The sequence below is a fragment of the Chrysochloris asiatica genome, unplaced genomic scaffold (assembly GCF_000296735.1).
Source record: "Chrysochloris asiatica unplaced genomic scaffold, ChrAsi1.0 scaffold00040, whole genome shotgun sequence".
In the NCBI taxonomy this organism is placed as follows: domain Eukaryota; kingdom Metazoa; phylum Chordata; class Mammalia; order Afrosoricida; family Chrysochloridae; genus Chrysochloris; species Chrysochloris asiatica.
Window position 1 is genome coordinate 13,002,539 of NW_006408558.1, and position 17,606 is coordinate 13,020,144.

The window sequence follows — 17,606 nt, forward strand, 5'->3', positions numbered from 1 at the left end:
CTGAGTTTATCCTACCGGAATCTAGAGAAGAGCTTGGTGTGCCCTAACTCTTACCACCAGTCCTGTTTTGTGGCTCATTACTACCCAGGCGTTTGGTTTTCCCTTTTTGAAAAAGCTGTGAGTGAGTCCTTGTCATGGTGACCGTTGTGTGCAGTCAAGATTGCTTCTCTCCACCCCCAGATTTGAAACCTTTCTGTTGCATGCTTCCATTTTGTTCCGCTCTCATTTCTTGGGATTAACTTTCCTTCTTCCTGAAGTCTGCACTTCCTTCCATGAGTTCTTTTGACATGAGCTCTTGGTTGTCTTGAATTTTTGTTGTTTCTTTGTTCTTGAATGATGGTTTAGTTGGGGGAAAAGTTATAAGTCGATATATTTGTTTTCTCTCAAAATTTCTGTAGATAATACTACCAAGGTCGTCTGGCTTCCTTGGACTGTCAGGCAAACTGACCTTCCTTTGTAGGTGATTTTCCTGCTCTAGCGACGTTCATTACCTTCTCTTTGACTTTGGTGTTTGGCAGTTTCAGTACAGTGTGTCTAAGGTAGTAGATTTCTCTTCTTTTTATAAAAGTTTTCATCTTTAATGAAATGACTTTGGAAAGAACATACATTTCCATGACACCAACACTATAGTTTTCGGAGTCACAGTAAAGATACACAGAATTATATCCACTCCATAATTAATATGAATGCCAGCATCTCCAGCAGTAAATTTTGTTACATAGCAAATAAAATCAAGAAAGCAAACAACAAACAAAAGAGACGCATAGCTTCAGACAAGGCAAATCCCAGGATAGCATATGAGAACAGCTGCTGCTTCAGAAAAGGGTTTCTGGCATAGCCAATGATGAGGCTGCCAAAGACTGTTCCAATACCGGCACCAGGATCAGCCACTCCGACAGTTGCAGCACCTGTACCAATAACTTGGGCGGCAGCATCAATGTCTCTGCATTGTCTCTGCATTGGTCTGAAACACCCTTTGAATTAGTGGAGACATACCATTCTGGGCCCCATTAAACACTCCTGAGCCCTCTGCAGTGCAAACTTCTGGTCGAGAGAACACCGATGCAGAAATTGGTCTGTAAGCAACTCTGGATCCAGCTCGGATCAGAATGGGGGTGTAGATGAGCTTGGCGCAGGCGAACATTTTATATTCTTCAGGGAGGTGCGGCTGCAGGACTTGGGTGCCAGGTGGCGTGGGCTCCTCTACTGCTTCCTCACTTCCTTGGTGGCAGCAACGGTGGCGACAGAGGTCAAAAGACCAGATTTCTTTTCTTAAAACCTTACTTTGTTGTATCATGAATCTGAGGGCTTACGTCTTTCATCCAGTGTCAAAACTCGGCACCAGTATTTCATCATAGATTGCCTTCTTTAACCATTTTGATTCTTCCCAATATGCCTGTGTGGCTGCCTCAGTCGGCTTGTCCTGTGTGTCTTTCACACCGTTCACATGGAACTCTGTCTATTTCACCCTTAGCAATTTCTTGCAGTTCACCAACATCAAGGCCTGTCTCTGAGTGGTTATGGGTATAGGGATGTGGCAGCAGGGCAGGAGAAGTTGGATCCAGGCTCCTTGGGCGGCTTTGAGCTCCTGACCCTCCACTGAGTCTTTCTGCCCCGGAAGCATCAGTTTTTGTCCCTTTTGTGCTAACATTTCTGTAAGCACCTCATTTCCTTCAGCTTCTGCCCAGTCGGTTCTGTATGACCAGGAAGCAGGTTAGTGTTGGTGTCCACGTGTGGCCCAGGTGGGTTCCAGCCCTGTTCCATTCCCTCTGAGCTACTGTCGTGAAGTCACACCAAGACCCCAGAAAGCCTGGTCCTCCCTCATCTTTCTAGCTCTGCCTGCGTTACCATGGGCGCTCTCTCCATCCTCACCACAGAGTGTTTCATTCATTTCCGTGGGGTCACTTTGTCCAGAACCCACTCCCACCCCTCCACTGCCCATTTCTTCATGCTGGGAAGATGCCCACTCTCAAATTTCAAGTGCATTTTTTCCTGATCAGAAGAGTGGTACATGCTCATTACAGTGCATATGAAAAATACAGATGAGGATAATGAAGAACAATCACCTATTGTTTTACCAGGCAGAGACAACAGCTGTTGGGATTTTGACATATGTCCTGTAGCTCTGATGAACACACACATCTGAGTTGGTTCCACACAGATGATTCCTTTCGCGTTCCGCTTTTTTTTCCACTTGTAACGTGATCATTACGGAATATCACTTAAAATTCTTTTGAGAAGGACATTTTGTTGTGTTTGGACAAATATTTCATGGTCTTGATTTATTGCATTAGAATCTGCAGAGCGATTTGGAGAGCCAGCTAGAATATACCATGGAGTAGGCTTTCCTGATGCGTTTCTGAGAAAGAAGGGCGGAAAGGGAAGATCAGAGTGGGGGGGAAAAAATGAAATAGAAAGAGTGAAAAGAAAAACAAGTTCTGAAAATCAATCAATCCATCAATGAAACCAAACACTGGTTTTTTTTTTGACTTTTGGAAAATGGAGGTAGAATTCAAAAGCTGATTTATGAGATCAATAAAATTAACAAAGCTCTCCCCAGACAGGCCAGAGAAGAGACACCTGTTGCCTGTGTCAGGAACGAGGAATGTGAAACCAGGGAAGACAGCACAGGTGTTTGGATGTTCCCAATAAATTCAACAGCTTAGAAGCTCGTGAGAGGCACGAATCTGTTGCAGAGCTAGCTAACCTAAATAGCCCTGTAACTATTAGTGGAATTGAAGTTGTTGTTAAGAACATTTTCTCCAATAAACACCCCAGGACCTTATGATTTCCCTGGTGAATTCTACCGAACATTTAAGGGGGAAACAAAATCCAGACATCTTCCCCCTAAAAAATGAAAAGGAGGGACTACTTCCAAACCATTCTGAAGTTAGTAGCATTGTCTGAATACAAAAATCCAACAAAGACAATGTAAGAAAACAGTAGTGTCCCTCATGAACCTAGGTGCAAACTGGTTGTAAATCTAACTCAGGAACATAATTCAGAATAATAACACATTAGGACTAAGTGGGGTTCGGGAATACAAAGTTGGATTAGCGTGTTTTTTTTTTTTAAAGTCAATGTAATGAATGATATTAACACAGTAACAGAAAGAATGAAGAAAAAGCACTTGAAAACATCCAAGAACCATAAGTTATGGACGCTTAAATTCAGAAAACTGGCCATAACCAAATGTTGACAGTGCTGTTGAGGAACTGGCCCACTCATACCGGACTGGTAGGAATGTAAAATGGCATACCCACTTTGGAAAACAGTTAGACAGTATCTTCTAATGCTAAATCCACACCTAATGTATTATCTGGTTACTCTGTTCATAGGAGAAACGAGAGCCTACTCGTATCAAGACTAGGGCATGGACATTCGTAGTTTTATTCTTAGTAGCCCCAAACTAGAAACAATCCAATATCTAGCAATATGTGAATACATTTTTTAAATTGTGGTACATCTGTGCAAAGGACACTACTCATCAATACAATGTTGGAAGAGAATATTAAAAGTAGCATGGGCTGCAGGAAGAACAAACCAATATCTGTGTTACAAATGCAGCCAGAATGTTCCTTGGAAGCCAGGATGGCCAGACTTCGTCTCTCATACTTCAGAAATATTATTAGGAGGGACCAGTCCCTGGAGAAGGACATCGTTCTTGGTAAAGTGGAGGGTCAGCGAAAATGAGGAAGACCCCCAGGGAGATGGATTGGCACAACGGCAGCAGCAGTGGGCTCAAGCATAACAACGATTGTGAGGTTGGCACAGGACCAGGCAGTGTTTCGGTCCGTTGTGCATGAGGTTGCTATGAGTCAGTACACACTAACACCCTAACAACCACGTCAGTATACATGACGGTTGGGATGAGTCTCAAAATATTGACTCTCAAAAGAATCCAGATTTTAAAATGCTCTGTATTTCTCTGTTTCTATAAAACTCTAGAAAATGCAGACTAACCTAGAGTGACAGGCAGCAAAGCAGGGCTGCTTGGGGAGGGGAGGGTGAGTAAAGGTGGTTAGCGGGTGAGGGGAGCACAAAGGGACAGAGGAAACTTCTGAGCTTGATGAGTTTTTCTGTTATCTCGACGGTGGCATTGGCTTCACCATAGGTCAGCACTTAGATAGCTGGACACTTGAAACATGTGCCGTGAATTCTATGTTAATAACCTGGTAAAGCTCTCCCAAAGAGCATCTAAAATAAAAATATTTTACATAGCAAGAACAAAATAGGCTTTAAAAATGATAATGCGAGGGAAAAGAGTGCAGCTGATGACAAACAGAGTGAATTGCATCGATGTACTGAGAGGCTCTATTACATCAAGAAAGTAAGAAGATAAAGGATGTTAAAAACACAGAGCAGGCCACAGTACAGGAAATCCCAATGGCCCCTGAAGGATGGGGTAGATGCTGGGCCTCAATTATGATAAGGGCAGGGCAGATGGAAGCATGAGGATTTTGTGTAACTCATCTGGTGGCTAAACATCAAAAAAGGCTGGTCGTTTTCTGTGGGTGATTAGACAGGAAAACAGTCCTTGTCTGCAGCCGGGTGAACTGGTCCAACCTCATGCAGAGATAACATAAAGCCATTTCAATCCAGATAAAAGATGTAGGCGCCCTTTGGTCCTTTCAGAAATGTATTCTACAAATCTCTCGCACGTACGTAAGAGACACCCACACCAGGACATTAATTTCTGCAGTTGTTAAGTAGCAAAAGGCTGCCCACACGTAGAGGGCTGATTCAGGGAATTATCATATATCCATTAAACAGCCATTAAAGCCAACGACATTGCCCTCCCTGTGTTGATGCGAGACGCCCCTGAGAGCGATCCCAGAAATGGTAGTGTCTCAGGTTCAGAAGAGGGTGTGGGAACTCAAGGAATGTTTACAGAAGGGAGATCCGGCTGCCTGGCTCTGCATCCTGGAGTCCTTTGAAGAACATTGGAATTATCTTCTCTTAAAAGGCAAAATAGAGCTAAGTTGTAAAACCGTCTGGGCCTGGTACATTTTTTAAGGGTGCTCTTTAATCCCTTTATCATCTCTCTTCTGGTAATTTGTTCTAAATAACTTTACTGCATCTTTTGGAGTTGAGGAGGTGGTCATTTATTTATTGTCGTTTCTTTTCCTCTGGGTTTTTTAATTTCGTGGCTCTTCGTTGCAGCTAATTACTAATTATCTTTTTATTATTTTGTGTTCTTCTTGTAGCTATTGGGGTTTTTTCTTGCCTGAGCTTTTATATATTTGCTCTTTCTTCTTTTATCAAGATCATGAGGGATTTATCTATTTTATTTTTATTGCAAGTTGTCTTAAATAACTGTCTTTATACTACTTTTATTTTCATTAATTAACTTTGACTTTTATATTTATTAATTCCCTCCTCTTGGTTAATTTGATTTATTTTGTTTTCTTTTTAAAGAAAGTTACTTAATTGGGATGACTTAAATAAAAGTAATACTTTGTGCATTTATTTAAAGTCTTTCTTCTAAAAGCCACCTTCAGGGCTATAAATTTTCCTCTGATTTCAGCTTTAGCTGTGACATGTTTTAGTATGAAATATTCTCCTTTTCATTGCTTTCTTGATTGTTTTTCTGAGTGTGCTTTCTTTTTCTCTTTAATCTGGACTACTTTTAAGAAGTTATTTCTTAGTTTTTAATCAGTAAACATTTTTTATCACCATAATTTATTTCTAATTTTATAGGCTTACAGTGAGAAGATGAGGCCTGTGAAATCTCTACTGATTTTTCTTTTGAATGAAGATTTCTTACTGTCCAATTATAAAGATAAGATCATAGTTTGTAAATGTTTCATGGATCCAGGTCTTTATCTGTAGAATACAACGTTTTTCATACAGACAGACACCCCATTTGTCTGTCAATATCACACTGTGATGATTTGCATGTTGCTGTGATTCTGGGAGCTACGCCACTGGTGTTTCAAATACCAACAGGGTCACCCAGAGTGGACAGGGTGCAGCAGAACTTCCAGACTAAGGCAGGCTAGGAAGGAGGCTTTCCACTTTTGAGAAATTCGCCTCTGAAAACCCTGTGAACAGCAGTGGAACATTGTCAGATATAGCGCGGAAAGATGAGCTCCTCAGGTTGGAAGACACTCAAAATCTGAGGAAAAGCTGCTTCCTTAAAGTAGAGTTGACCATGGTGACATGGATAGAGCCAAACTTTCTCAGGACCTTCATCTGTTGATGGGGCGGAACTCAAGATGAGAAGAAAACTGCTGTAAATATCAAGAAACACCCTCCTTGGCAATGAGGATGGCAAGACTTTATCTTACATCCTTTGGATATGTCGGGAGAGATCAGTCCCTGGAGAAGGACATCATGTTTGGTAAAGAGAAAAAGAGAAAGACCTTCAGTGAGATGGATTGGCATAGTGGCAGTGACAGTGAGCTCAAAAGATGGTGAGGATGGGACAGAACCAGGCACTTCACTGTTCTGGTGTGCAGAGGGTCACTATGAGTCAGAACCCACTCGATGGCTTCTACCAAAGACAGACAGATGGATACAGGAATGGATCATGATGACAGACGTGCATAACTATGTATGAGGAGTCTTTAAAAAGTTCATGGAAAAACAGAATGAAAAGATCATGAAATTTCCCCACGAGCTTTTGGAGCCCCTCATAGGCTTTGCAATTCAGATCTGCTCCAACTTGTCTCTTCCTCCGTCCCCTAACAATTTTTAGATCTTAACACATCTGCCAAATTTGGAATGAGCACAGTTGAATTCTTCCAGGGTCCTTTGCTGTTGTTTCTAAAGGTGGTAAGTGGCAGGTTTGTGGGATGGTTCACAGCCCAATTCTGCCGTTTGCTCCCTGAGTCACCCTGGGTTCCTCAGTTTCCCCACCCATGACCACCAGGACTGTGGTGGTGAAGAGCTGAACTAGAATGTGCTCAGCACCCAAGTCCCTCTCCTGCCCACCTTCTCTCTGTGCTCACTCCTTCCTCCAGCACAGACCATTTGATCATTGAAATCTTATTTCTTTATAATAGCCACACGTAGAACCCTTCCAGGTGTGTCTAATCTTCAGGGCGATTTTTGTCCTCCATGTTAGCTTGGCCTTCTTGCCCTCTAGTGCCTATATTGTGTGTTATTGTTGAGTGCCATCGAGTCGATTCTGACTCATCGTGGCCCTGTATAGCATTTTGAGGGATGACTGTTGGATTTGAACCACCAATCTTGTGGTTAGCAGTCCAGTGCGTATCCTACAGCGCCATACCAGGACTCCAGTGCCTATATTAGTAGTCTTGAAGTTATACTCTTTGTTTTCTCTCAGTGCACAAATAATTGTTTTCCAGAAAACCCGAAACCAAACCCACTGCTACTAAGTCGATTCTGACTCAGTGCAACCAGATAGGACAGAGTAGAGCTGCCTCCTAAGTTTCTGAACCTGTAAGTCTTTGTGGGCGCACACAGCCACTTCTATCACCTGCAAAATGGCGGGTGGGTTTGAACTGCTGACCTTGTGGTGCTTAACCCACAGTGCTTCCAGGGCAATGGAATAAATTCTACATGACACGATGGGGGGAAGAGTCTCATTGTTTCCCCAGTACAAGGAGTCACATCACATGCTTTTCAGCACCACATATTTCTCAGTAATGGATGAGGAAGATGGTGGTAATGGCTGAATGGTAGAATCCCCACCGCCCATGCAGGGGACCTGAGTTCAATTCCCAGCCAGTTCACCTCGCGCATACTTACCACCCATTGGTCGGTGGAGGCTTGCATGTTGCTAGGATGCCAAACAGTTTCAGGGACACTTCCAGACTGAGATGGACTAGGATGACTGGCCTGGTGGTCCACTTGTGAAAAGCAGCCAGTGAAAACTGTCTGGCTCATAACAGTCCAATCTGTGGCCAAGCATGGACATCGTGCAGGCCCAGAAGTCAGGGGCTGCCAGCAACAGCAGTATCTGCATCGTCCTCCAGGGCTGCTGAGATGATACTGTTCATCCTATGGTGTTGGACGACTGCGAGCTTTTCCACTGTGTGCATACCACATGGACTTTCTTGCTAGGAGTCCACGTGGCTTCAACTTTGGGCCAATCTTTCAGAAACCTTGAGACTGTGTTCCTGTCTGCGGGGACTGTCATTTCCACTTGACAGATGCCAGGGATAGGTGTGCTAGCAGTCACAGGGCATGTCACCTTGTCACCCAGGATGCCTTCCTTGGGGCCATCTGACGTAACACCACTAGGAGAGCTCTTCCTTCTGAGTATGCTGCATGAGGCAGGGTTTCCCCATCTCTGGTACTATGGACTTTTGGAGTCCAGGCAGTTCTTGTCTTGGGGGCATCCCTCCTGTGCACTTTAGAATGCTGAGCATCGTACCTGTTGTCTACCCACTCAACACCAGCCGAACCCCCCACCCACCCAATCGTGATCATCAAAAATGTCTCCAGAGACAGCATAGGTCTCCAAGAGGTACACCAGGTGGAAACCCAGAGAAGTATCCTGCTCCTCATCAGAAATGTCGCCCTAGGTTCACGTCTTTCCTGAACCGCTATTTATTATGTTGTTGTTAGGTGCTGGTCATTAATCTTGACCATCATGGTCACCAGTGGTGATTACAAAGATGGTGTGGTAGGATGGCTGCTTCTGATGACACTTTGGGGACCTTAAACAACTCTCTAGTCTCAGGAAGTGACCACAGGGAAGACATGAATGAAATTCAGGGCACAAATTCAGTTGTGTAGGCTGCAGAATTGCAGAGCTGATTGAATGTATGGCGTTACCAAGTGGTTTATGCTGAAGTCAGAGCACTGAATAGAAAGGACAGAGAACAATGGGGTGGAAACCTTGAACCCTAAGACCCCACCTTCCACAGGAAGCAGCCATCCTTAAGGATACCTCATGCAACAGCAGCTCATTAAGTTGTTGTTAGGTACTGTTGAGTCAGCTCCAACTCATAGCGACCCTGTGCATAACAGAATAAAAACACTACCTGGTCCTGCAACATCTTCACAACTGATACAGTTCAGCCCATTGCTGCTGCCATTGCATCTCGTTGGGGGTCTTCCTCGTTTTCACTGGCCCTTCACTTGACCACATATGATGTCCTTCTCCAGGGGCTGGTCTCTCTTGATAACATGCCCTAAGTCTGAGAGCCAAAGCCTGACCATCTGACTACACTTTTTCCCAAGACAGATATATTTGTTCTTCTGGAAGTCCATGATACTTTCAGTATGCTTCTTCAGTGTCATAATTAAAATGCATTAGTTCTTCTGTGGTCTTCCTTATTCACTGTTCAACTTTCACAAGCATATGAGGTGACTGTAAATACCATGGCTCGGGTTAGGCACACCTCAGTCCTCAAGCTGATATTTTTGCTCTTGAACACTCTAAAGAGATCTCCTGTGGTCCATTTGTCTAATGTAATACTGCTTTAGATTTCTTCACTGCTGTTTCCATGATCATTGATTGTGGATCCAAGAAAAATGAAGCCTTTGAGAACGTCAGTCTTTTCTACATTTATCATGGTGGTGTTTGTTGGTCCAGCTGTAAGGAGTTTTGTTTTCTCTACATTGAGGTGCAATCCATACTAAAGGCTGTGCTCTTTGATTTTCATCAATAAGTATCTCAAGTCCTCTTTGCTTCCAGCAAGCACAGTTGTATCATCTGCACATCGAAGGTTGTTAATGAGGTTTCCTCCGATCCTGATGCCACCCACACTCTTCTTCATGTAATGCAGCTTCTTGGATTATTTGGTCAACATACAGATTGAATAGGTATGGTGAAGGGATATAACCCTGACACAAACCTTGCCTAATTTTAAACCTTTCAGTATACAATTGTTCTGTACCTCTTGGCCTATGTACGGGTTCCTCATGAACACAGATACGTGTTCTGGAGTTCTCATTCTTTGCAATGTTATCCATGGTTCGTTATGATTCATATAGTTATTATGATTGCAACTTTTCCATGGTCAATGAAGCACAGGTTAACATCTCTCTGGTAGTCTTTGCTTTCAGCCAAGATTCATCTGATGTCAGCAGTGATATCCCTCATTCCATGTCCTCTTCTGAACCCAGCTTGATTTTCTGGCCGTTCCCTATTGATGTGCTGTTGAAACTATATTTTAATTATCTTCAGCAAAATTTTACTTGCATAGTTTGATGACTTCTGCGTTCTGTTGGGCCACCTCTCTGGAATGGGTACAGATAGAGATCTCTTCCAATAAGTTGGCCACATAGCAGTCTTCCAAATTTCTTAGCCTAGGCAAGTGAATGCCCGCAGCACTGTATCTGTTTCTTGAAACCCTTTAGTTAGTGTTCTGGTCATTCCTGGAGCCTTGGTATTCACCAGTGCTTCATTGCAGATTGGAATTTTTCCTCCAGTACCATCAATTCTTGATCTTATGCTACCTCTTGAAATGACTAAACATCGACCATTATTTTCAGTACAGTGACTCTGTATTCCTTCTGTCTACTTTTTATGCTTCCTGGGTCATTCAGTATTTTGCCCAATTGTTGTTGTTTTTGTTCTTAGTGTTGTTATGTGCCATCGAATCGGTTGCAACTTTTAGTGACCCTATATAGGGTTTCTAAGGAGCTCTGGTAGAGTAGTGATTATGAATTGGTGTGTGAACCTCAAGGTTAGAAGTTCGAAACTACCAGCTGTTCCGTGGGAGAAAGATAAGGCTTTCTGCTTCCGTAAAGATTTACAGCCTCGGAAACCCTGTACAGGATCACTATGAGTCGGGACCGACTCCACGGCACATAACAACAACAACAACATATAGGGTTTCTAAGGAGTGGCTGCTGAGTTTGAACTGCCAACCTTGTGGTTAGCAGTCCAACACCACACCAGGACTACATTTTGCTTGTAGAATCCCTCGATATTGCAACAAGGCATGATGTTTCTCTTAAGTTCTTTCAGCTTGAGAAATGTTGAGCATGTTCTTCCCTTTTGGTTTTCAAACTCCAGGCCTTTGCATATTTCAGTACGATACTCGATTTTGTCTTCTCAAACTGACGGTGGACATTTTCTGTTCAACTCTTTTGCTTCCTCATTTCTTCCAGTTACTTTAGCTACTCCATGTTCAAGAGCATGTTTCACAGTCTCTTTTGACATTCACTTTGACCCTTTCTTTCTTTCCTTTTTAATGACATTTTGCTTTCTTCATGAACGATGTTCTTGATATCATCCCACAATTCCTCTGTTCTCTGGTCATTAGTGTCTAATGCATCAAATTTGGTCTTGAGATGGTCTCTAAACTCAAGTGTGATATATTCAGAATCATATTTTGGCTCTCGTGGACTTGTTTTCATTTTCTTCAGCTTCAGCCTGAACTTGCATCTGAGCAGCTGATGCTCTGTTCCACAGTAGGCCATTACAATGATGCTACTGAGGGTCTTCATTGTCTCTTCCCACAGGTGTAGTCAGTTTGATTCCTGTGTATTCCATCTGGTGAGGTCTACACGTGTAGTCACCATATATGTTGTTGAGGGGAAAAAAGGTATTTGCGATGAGTAAGTTGGTCTTGCAAAATTCTGTTATATGATCACCAGCATAGTTTCTACCACTAAGGCCATATTTTCTAACTATCAATCCTTCCTCTGTTTGCAAGTTTCACACTCCAATCACCAGTAATGATGACTGCATCTTGGTTTCATATTTGATTAATTTCAAACTGAAGAAGTTGGCAGAATTCTTCAATTTCATCATCACTGGCTTTAGTGGTTGGTGGGTAAACTTGTATAATAGTAGCACTAGCTTGTCTTTGTTGTAGGAATGTGGATATTATACTATCATAGACAACATTGTCCTTCAAGACAGATCTTGAAATCTTCTTTTTGATGATGAATGTGATGCCATTCCTCTTCAATTTGTAGTTCCCGGCATAGTAAACCATATGATGGTCTGACTCGGTATGCCCAATACCAGTCCATTTCAGCCCACTAATGTATAGGATATCAATCTTTACGTGTTCTACTTCATTTTTGATGACTTCAAAGTTTCCAGGATTCATACATTCCATGTTTTGATTATTGATGGGTGTTTGCCCCTGTGTCTCCTCTTTATGAGCTAAATGGGGGTCCTGTAAGCATTACTTCATCCTCATCATTAAGGTCAACTCTACTTTGAGGATTCCTGTTCTGGCACTGTAGGATAAGCAGAAAACTGCTAATCACAAGGTCAGTGGTTCAAACCCACAAGCTGCTCCTTGGAAACCCTATACAGGGTCACTGTGAGTTGGAACTGACTCCACAGAACTTAACAACAACTACTTTGAGGAGGCAACTCTTCTCCAGTTGTATTTTGAGTGTCTTCCAGGCTTAGCTCGTCTTCTGGCCCTATATTAGACAATACTCCACTGCTGTTCATAAGATTTTCATGCTAAACACTCAACTGTTAGGCATAGGCTTCATGATTTGAGCCCACCAGCCTCTCCGTGGGAGCAAGATGAAGCTTTCTGCTCCTGTGAAGATTTAAAGCCTCAGAAACCCTATGCAGGGTTGCTGTGAGTTGGAACCGACTCTATGGCATTTAACAACAAACATTATCAAATGTTCCACTTCTCCTTACTAGTCTGTCTTTAGTCTGGAAGCTCTGCTGAAATCTGTCCATCTTGGGTGACCCTGTTGGCATTTAAAATACTGCTGGCATCGTTTGTAGCATCATAGCAACACGCTGCCAGAACACAACAAACTGACGGACGAGTGGTGAAGGCGGTTGCAAAATGACAATGTTCCAGCTCCCAGCGCTTCTTCCACAAAAGTACTGAAAGGAAAAGAAAAAACCAGTCCATGTAGGCTAGTATTCCCAGAGGAAATAGCTCAGTGTTCTCTGAAGAACAGCCCTTTCGCTAACATTTATTTTTATTGATTTATTATTTACATAAACTCCTGGTGTGGCGCTGTAGGATCAGCACTGGACTGTGAACCACAAGGTCAGAATTTCAAACCCACCAGCTGCTCCTTAGAAACCATCTACAGGGATGCTGTGGGTTGGAACGAACTTGATAGCACTTAACTACACCAACAGCATTCTTATAAATGGAGAAAAGATTGAAGTTGTCAAGGACTTCTTGGATCAACTATCAACACTCGCGGAAGCAGCAGTCAAGAGATCAGACGACGTATTGCACTGGGCAAATCTGCTGCACAGGAACTTTTTAAAGTGTTGAAGAGCAGAGATGTCAGCTTGAGGACTAAGGTGCGCCTGACCCAGGCCATGGTGTTTTCAATAGCCTCATATGGATGCGAAAGCTGGACAGTGAATAAAGAAGATCGTAGAAGAATTGATGCCTTTGAGTTGTGGTGTTGGAGGAGAATACTGAAAGTGCCATGGACTGCCAAAAGAACCAATAGATCTGTTTTGGAGGAAGTGCAGCCAGACTGCTCCTTGGAGGCCAATATGGCTAAGCTTCGTCTCTCATACTTTGGACACATTGTCAGGAGGAAACAGTCACTGGAGAAGGATGTCATGCTGGGTAAGATGGAGGGTCAAAGAAAAAGAGGAAGACCCCCAACAAGATGGATTGGCCACGTGGCATCATTGATGGCGTCAAGTGTGGCAGTGGTAGTGAGGTTGGCTCAGGATCAGACATTGTTTCGTTCTGCTGTGCATGGGGTCGCTATGAGTCGGTTCCGACTCGATGGCACCTGACAACAACAACAACAACAACAGCAACATCTATCTGCATGGGCTCAGGGGTCTCATTACAGTTTTTTACTCTCCTTGATTTTGATATTCACATTATCTCAGATTTGACAAGTGGAGACCCACCTTGACCCACCCCCAGCCCTTTAAAAATGTTTTCTAGAATTTTCTTGCTTTCTGGTATAAGAAAACCCAGACTTGTCTTATACTTACCTCACCCCAATCCCAGAATCAGCTACTTCTCTTAGGCACTCGGGCTCCTTTTCATGGGGAACAAAATGATTAGAAACCAGAATCTGTGCACTCGGTGTGTTCATTAAACTTGACATGTCTTTTCTTCCAGACCCTTTCTGCAGACAGAGAGAAGGCAAGATATGCCTACGTGCACACATGTAAGTATGCATGTGCACGTGTCTGTAGAAATACACACAGACATGCGTGTACACAAACAGATGCACAGCTTAGGAATCCTGAGGCCAGTTCCTCCCCACTTGGTTGTTGTTTGTGAAGAACAGAGTTCTTGCTCCACTCCTGATGCTCCTAAAGCCCTCTCAGCATCTCCTTATCCACATCACCACAAAACCAAACCTGCCAGAGAGCCCAAGGAGTCCCAGTGTGGCACTACAGGATCAGCACTGGACTTCGAACCACAGGTCGGTAGTTCAACCCCACCAGCTATTCCTTGGAAACCCTGTATAGAGTCGCTCTGAGTCAGAACTGCCTGGACAGCACTTAGCGACAAGAAGAAGAGAGTCCAGGATGTGTGTGTTGTGCCCTGACTGGATCTAAGACTAAGGACATATTGTCGGATACTGCCATCTCTAGTTACTTGGATGAACGGGGTTTTTTTTGTTTTTCCCCCTTCCTCCCCTCTGCCCCCTTGAATGTGGTTATGTTATTCATTTGAAAATCAGCTGTACAATTCAATTTTTTCCAACTTTTTTTTAACCACTATTGAGGTATAGTTCACTGTTGTTAAGTGTCATTATGGTGGTCTCAAACTCCTAGCGACCCTGTATAGAGTTTCTGAGGAGCAGCTGGTGAGTTTGAACCACTGACCTTGTGGTCCAGTGCTTTACCTGTCGTACCACACTAGGCCTCCATAGCATAAAATTCACCCATTTTCCGTGTGATTGCCATAAATTGACCAAGTGGCATAGCCAACACCTTGACCCACGGTTGCTATGTTTCCACTCCCTTTGCCCCAGGAAGATCCCTTGTGCTCATGTACTCCTGCCTCCAGATGCAGGCAGCCTCAAACCACCTGTCTGTCTTTAGGCTTGCCTACTGTGTGCAATTTATATGGATGGTGGTGGTGGTTCTGTGCCGTGGAGTTGGTTCTGACTCATAGCGACCCTGTACAGGGTTTCCAAGGCTGTAAATCTTTAGGGGAGCAGAAAACCTCATATTTCTCCCGCGGAACAGCTGGTACTTTTGAAGTGCTGACCTTGCGATTCACAGCCCGATTCGTAACCACTATGCTACCAGAGCTGTTTAAGTTATATGAATGGGCTCATAGAAAATGTGATCTTAGCTCTCTGGCTTTTTTCACTCTGCCTGAAGTTTTCAAGGTTTATCCACCTTGTAATATGTGTCAGAACTTCCGTTCTCTTTATGACTGAGCTGTAGTCCATTGTGCAGGTGAACTACACCATTGACTTTTGATGATAAGCCGTCTCTTGACATGGTTGAACGTTGTCCATTTCTTTTTGGTACAGTGACTCTTTATTTTTTCCATCTTCTTTTGATGCTCTGCATCATTCAATATTTTGCCCATAGAATCCTTCAGTGTTTCAATAGACACTTGAATATTCTTTCAGCTTCAGAAATCTTGAGTGTGTTCCACCTTTTGGCTATTGCGAATGATGTTTCTCTGAACATTCATGTACAAAGTATGTTCTCATGTGTTGATCAGATACCTCGAAGTGTAATTGTAAGGAGGTCTGGTGTGGCACTGTGGGTTAATGGGCTCAACTGCAAAGCTAGTTTGAGCTGGAAGGTTGGTGGTTTAAGCTCACCAACCGCTCCTAGGAAACCCTATAGAGGGTCGCTAAGTCGTCGGCACTTAACAACAACTTAATACACAGGGATGTTTTCTGAGTTTATTTTCACTTCTTAGACTGAACGAGGGGACAATTCCTGATCAGCAGGAATTGGCCAGGGACAGGGAACTTGAGACTTCTCATATTGCCGTTCAGAGTAGAACTGTCCCCTCTGCTTTAATTAAAAGTTTCATATTTTACTTTTTTAGGTCCATGATTGATTCTAAGTTAGTTTTTATAGACAGCTTTGGTTGAGTTTGTTTGTTTTTGCCAGTGAATGGGGTCCTTATTTCTCTTGTATTATTTGTTGATTGTTAAAGAGGCTGTCTTTACTCCTTTTCATTGTTTTTTCTCCTTTGTAAGAAGTCAGTGGGCATGTTTGTCAGGGTCTAGTTCCGATTTATCCAATCTGTTCCATTGTTCAACGTTTGTCTCCCTCTACCACGGCCACCTTCACAGTACTTAACAACAACAACAACCACGGCCGCACCAGCCCCATGATTGTAGCTGCCTAAAGGAGCTCTGGTAGCGTAGTGGTTACGAATCGGACTGCGAACCTTAAGGTCAGCGGTTCGAAACTACCAGCCGCTCCGCGGGAGAAAGATGAGGCTTTCTACTCCTGTAAAGATTTACACCCTCGGAAACCCTGTACAGGGTCGCTATGGGTTGGAACCGACTCGACGGCACTTAACAACAACAACAACAATCTTGAAATCAGATAGCTTACCTCTTCCCACCTTGTTCCTCCTCCTCATTTGATCAGCTACTCTACCTCCTTTGCCTTATCATTCAACCTTTAGGAGGATGTTGTCTATATCTGGAGAAAAAAAATCTTGTTGGGATTTCCTAGAAATGGAACTAAACCTGTGTGTCAGTTTGGGTAGATGAATCTAGCAATCTACAAGCATGTGTGTATCTCTCCTTTTATGTAGACTTTCTTAGATGCCTTTTGGCAGCATTTTGTAGGTTTTAGCATACAAGTCCTATAGTTGTTGGGTTAGGTGTGTCTGTGTTCTTGTGGTTTGGGGCTGATTATAAATATACTTTTTATATTGCTGTCCACATGTTCAGTTCATTGCTAGTGTAAAGAAACACGATTGGTATTTGTTGTCTTGTATGTGGCAAAACATTGAATACTTATTGTAGAAAGTTGTAGAGTTTTCTGGAGATTTCTTAGGACTTTTAATGCAGTCATGTCAGATGCAAATAGGGAGTTTTATGTCTTCTCTGATATGTATGTATGTTTTTTTTGGTTTTTTTTTTTACTACTGCGAATTGAGTGAAGGCTTACAGACAAGATCATCAGTTAGACATTCAGCAAATCCTACACTGTTTCATCTCAATGACTGCAGTTACCCCACTTCCTCCCTGGGGTTCCTGTTTCTAGGCCATGCACCTCCTCATCCCTGCTCAACTGTGTCCTGAGGTAAATGTTGTCCCTTTGGTCTTGATTGATTGATTGACCATTCCATGGAGAGTATCCCTCACTGGTGTTGCTGACCCTCTATTGACCTACAACTGCTTGACTGAAAGTTGGGCCACTGATAATGTTGCTTTTCATTTATCTTTCCTGCTAACACTTTTCATACTGTGTTAAGTAAGAGTGTTGTGAGAGCAGGCATCGTTGTCTTGTTTAGTCTTAGGGTGAATCATTCTGATTCTTACTATTAGGTATTAGCTGTCGTTGTTGTCAGGTGCCATTGAGTCGGACCCAACTCATAGCCACCCCATGCACAGCAGAATGAAACAATGTCCGATCCTGGGCCAACCTCACTACCGCTGCTGTCACACTCGAGTCCATCAATGATGCCACCTGGCCAATCCATCTCATTAGGGGTCTTCCTCTCTTTCTGTGACCCTCCACCCTACCCAGCATGACATCCTTCTCCAGTGACTGTTTCCTTTGGACAATATGTCCAAAGTATGAGAGACGAAGCTTAGCCATC

General features: G+C 43.2%; 1 protein-coding gene and 1 pseudogene across 1 annotated transcript in view; one reads left to right on the top strand and one right to left on the bottom strand.

Annotated features, from left to right (window-relative positions):
* KCNQ1 (potassium voltage-gated channel, KQT-like subfamily, member 1) overlaps positions 1–17,606 on the top strand; it is a 326,915-nt gene that overhangs the window by 90,762 nt on the left and 218,547 nt on the right. The gene's annotated exons all lie outside the window — the stretch shown is intronic.
* LOC102813788 lies at positions 715–1,144 on the bottom strand (annotated as a pseudogene).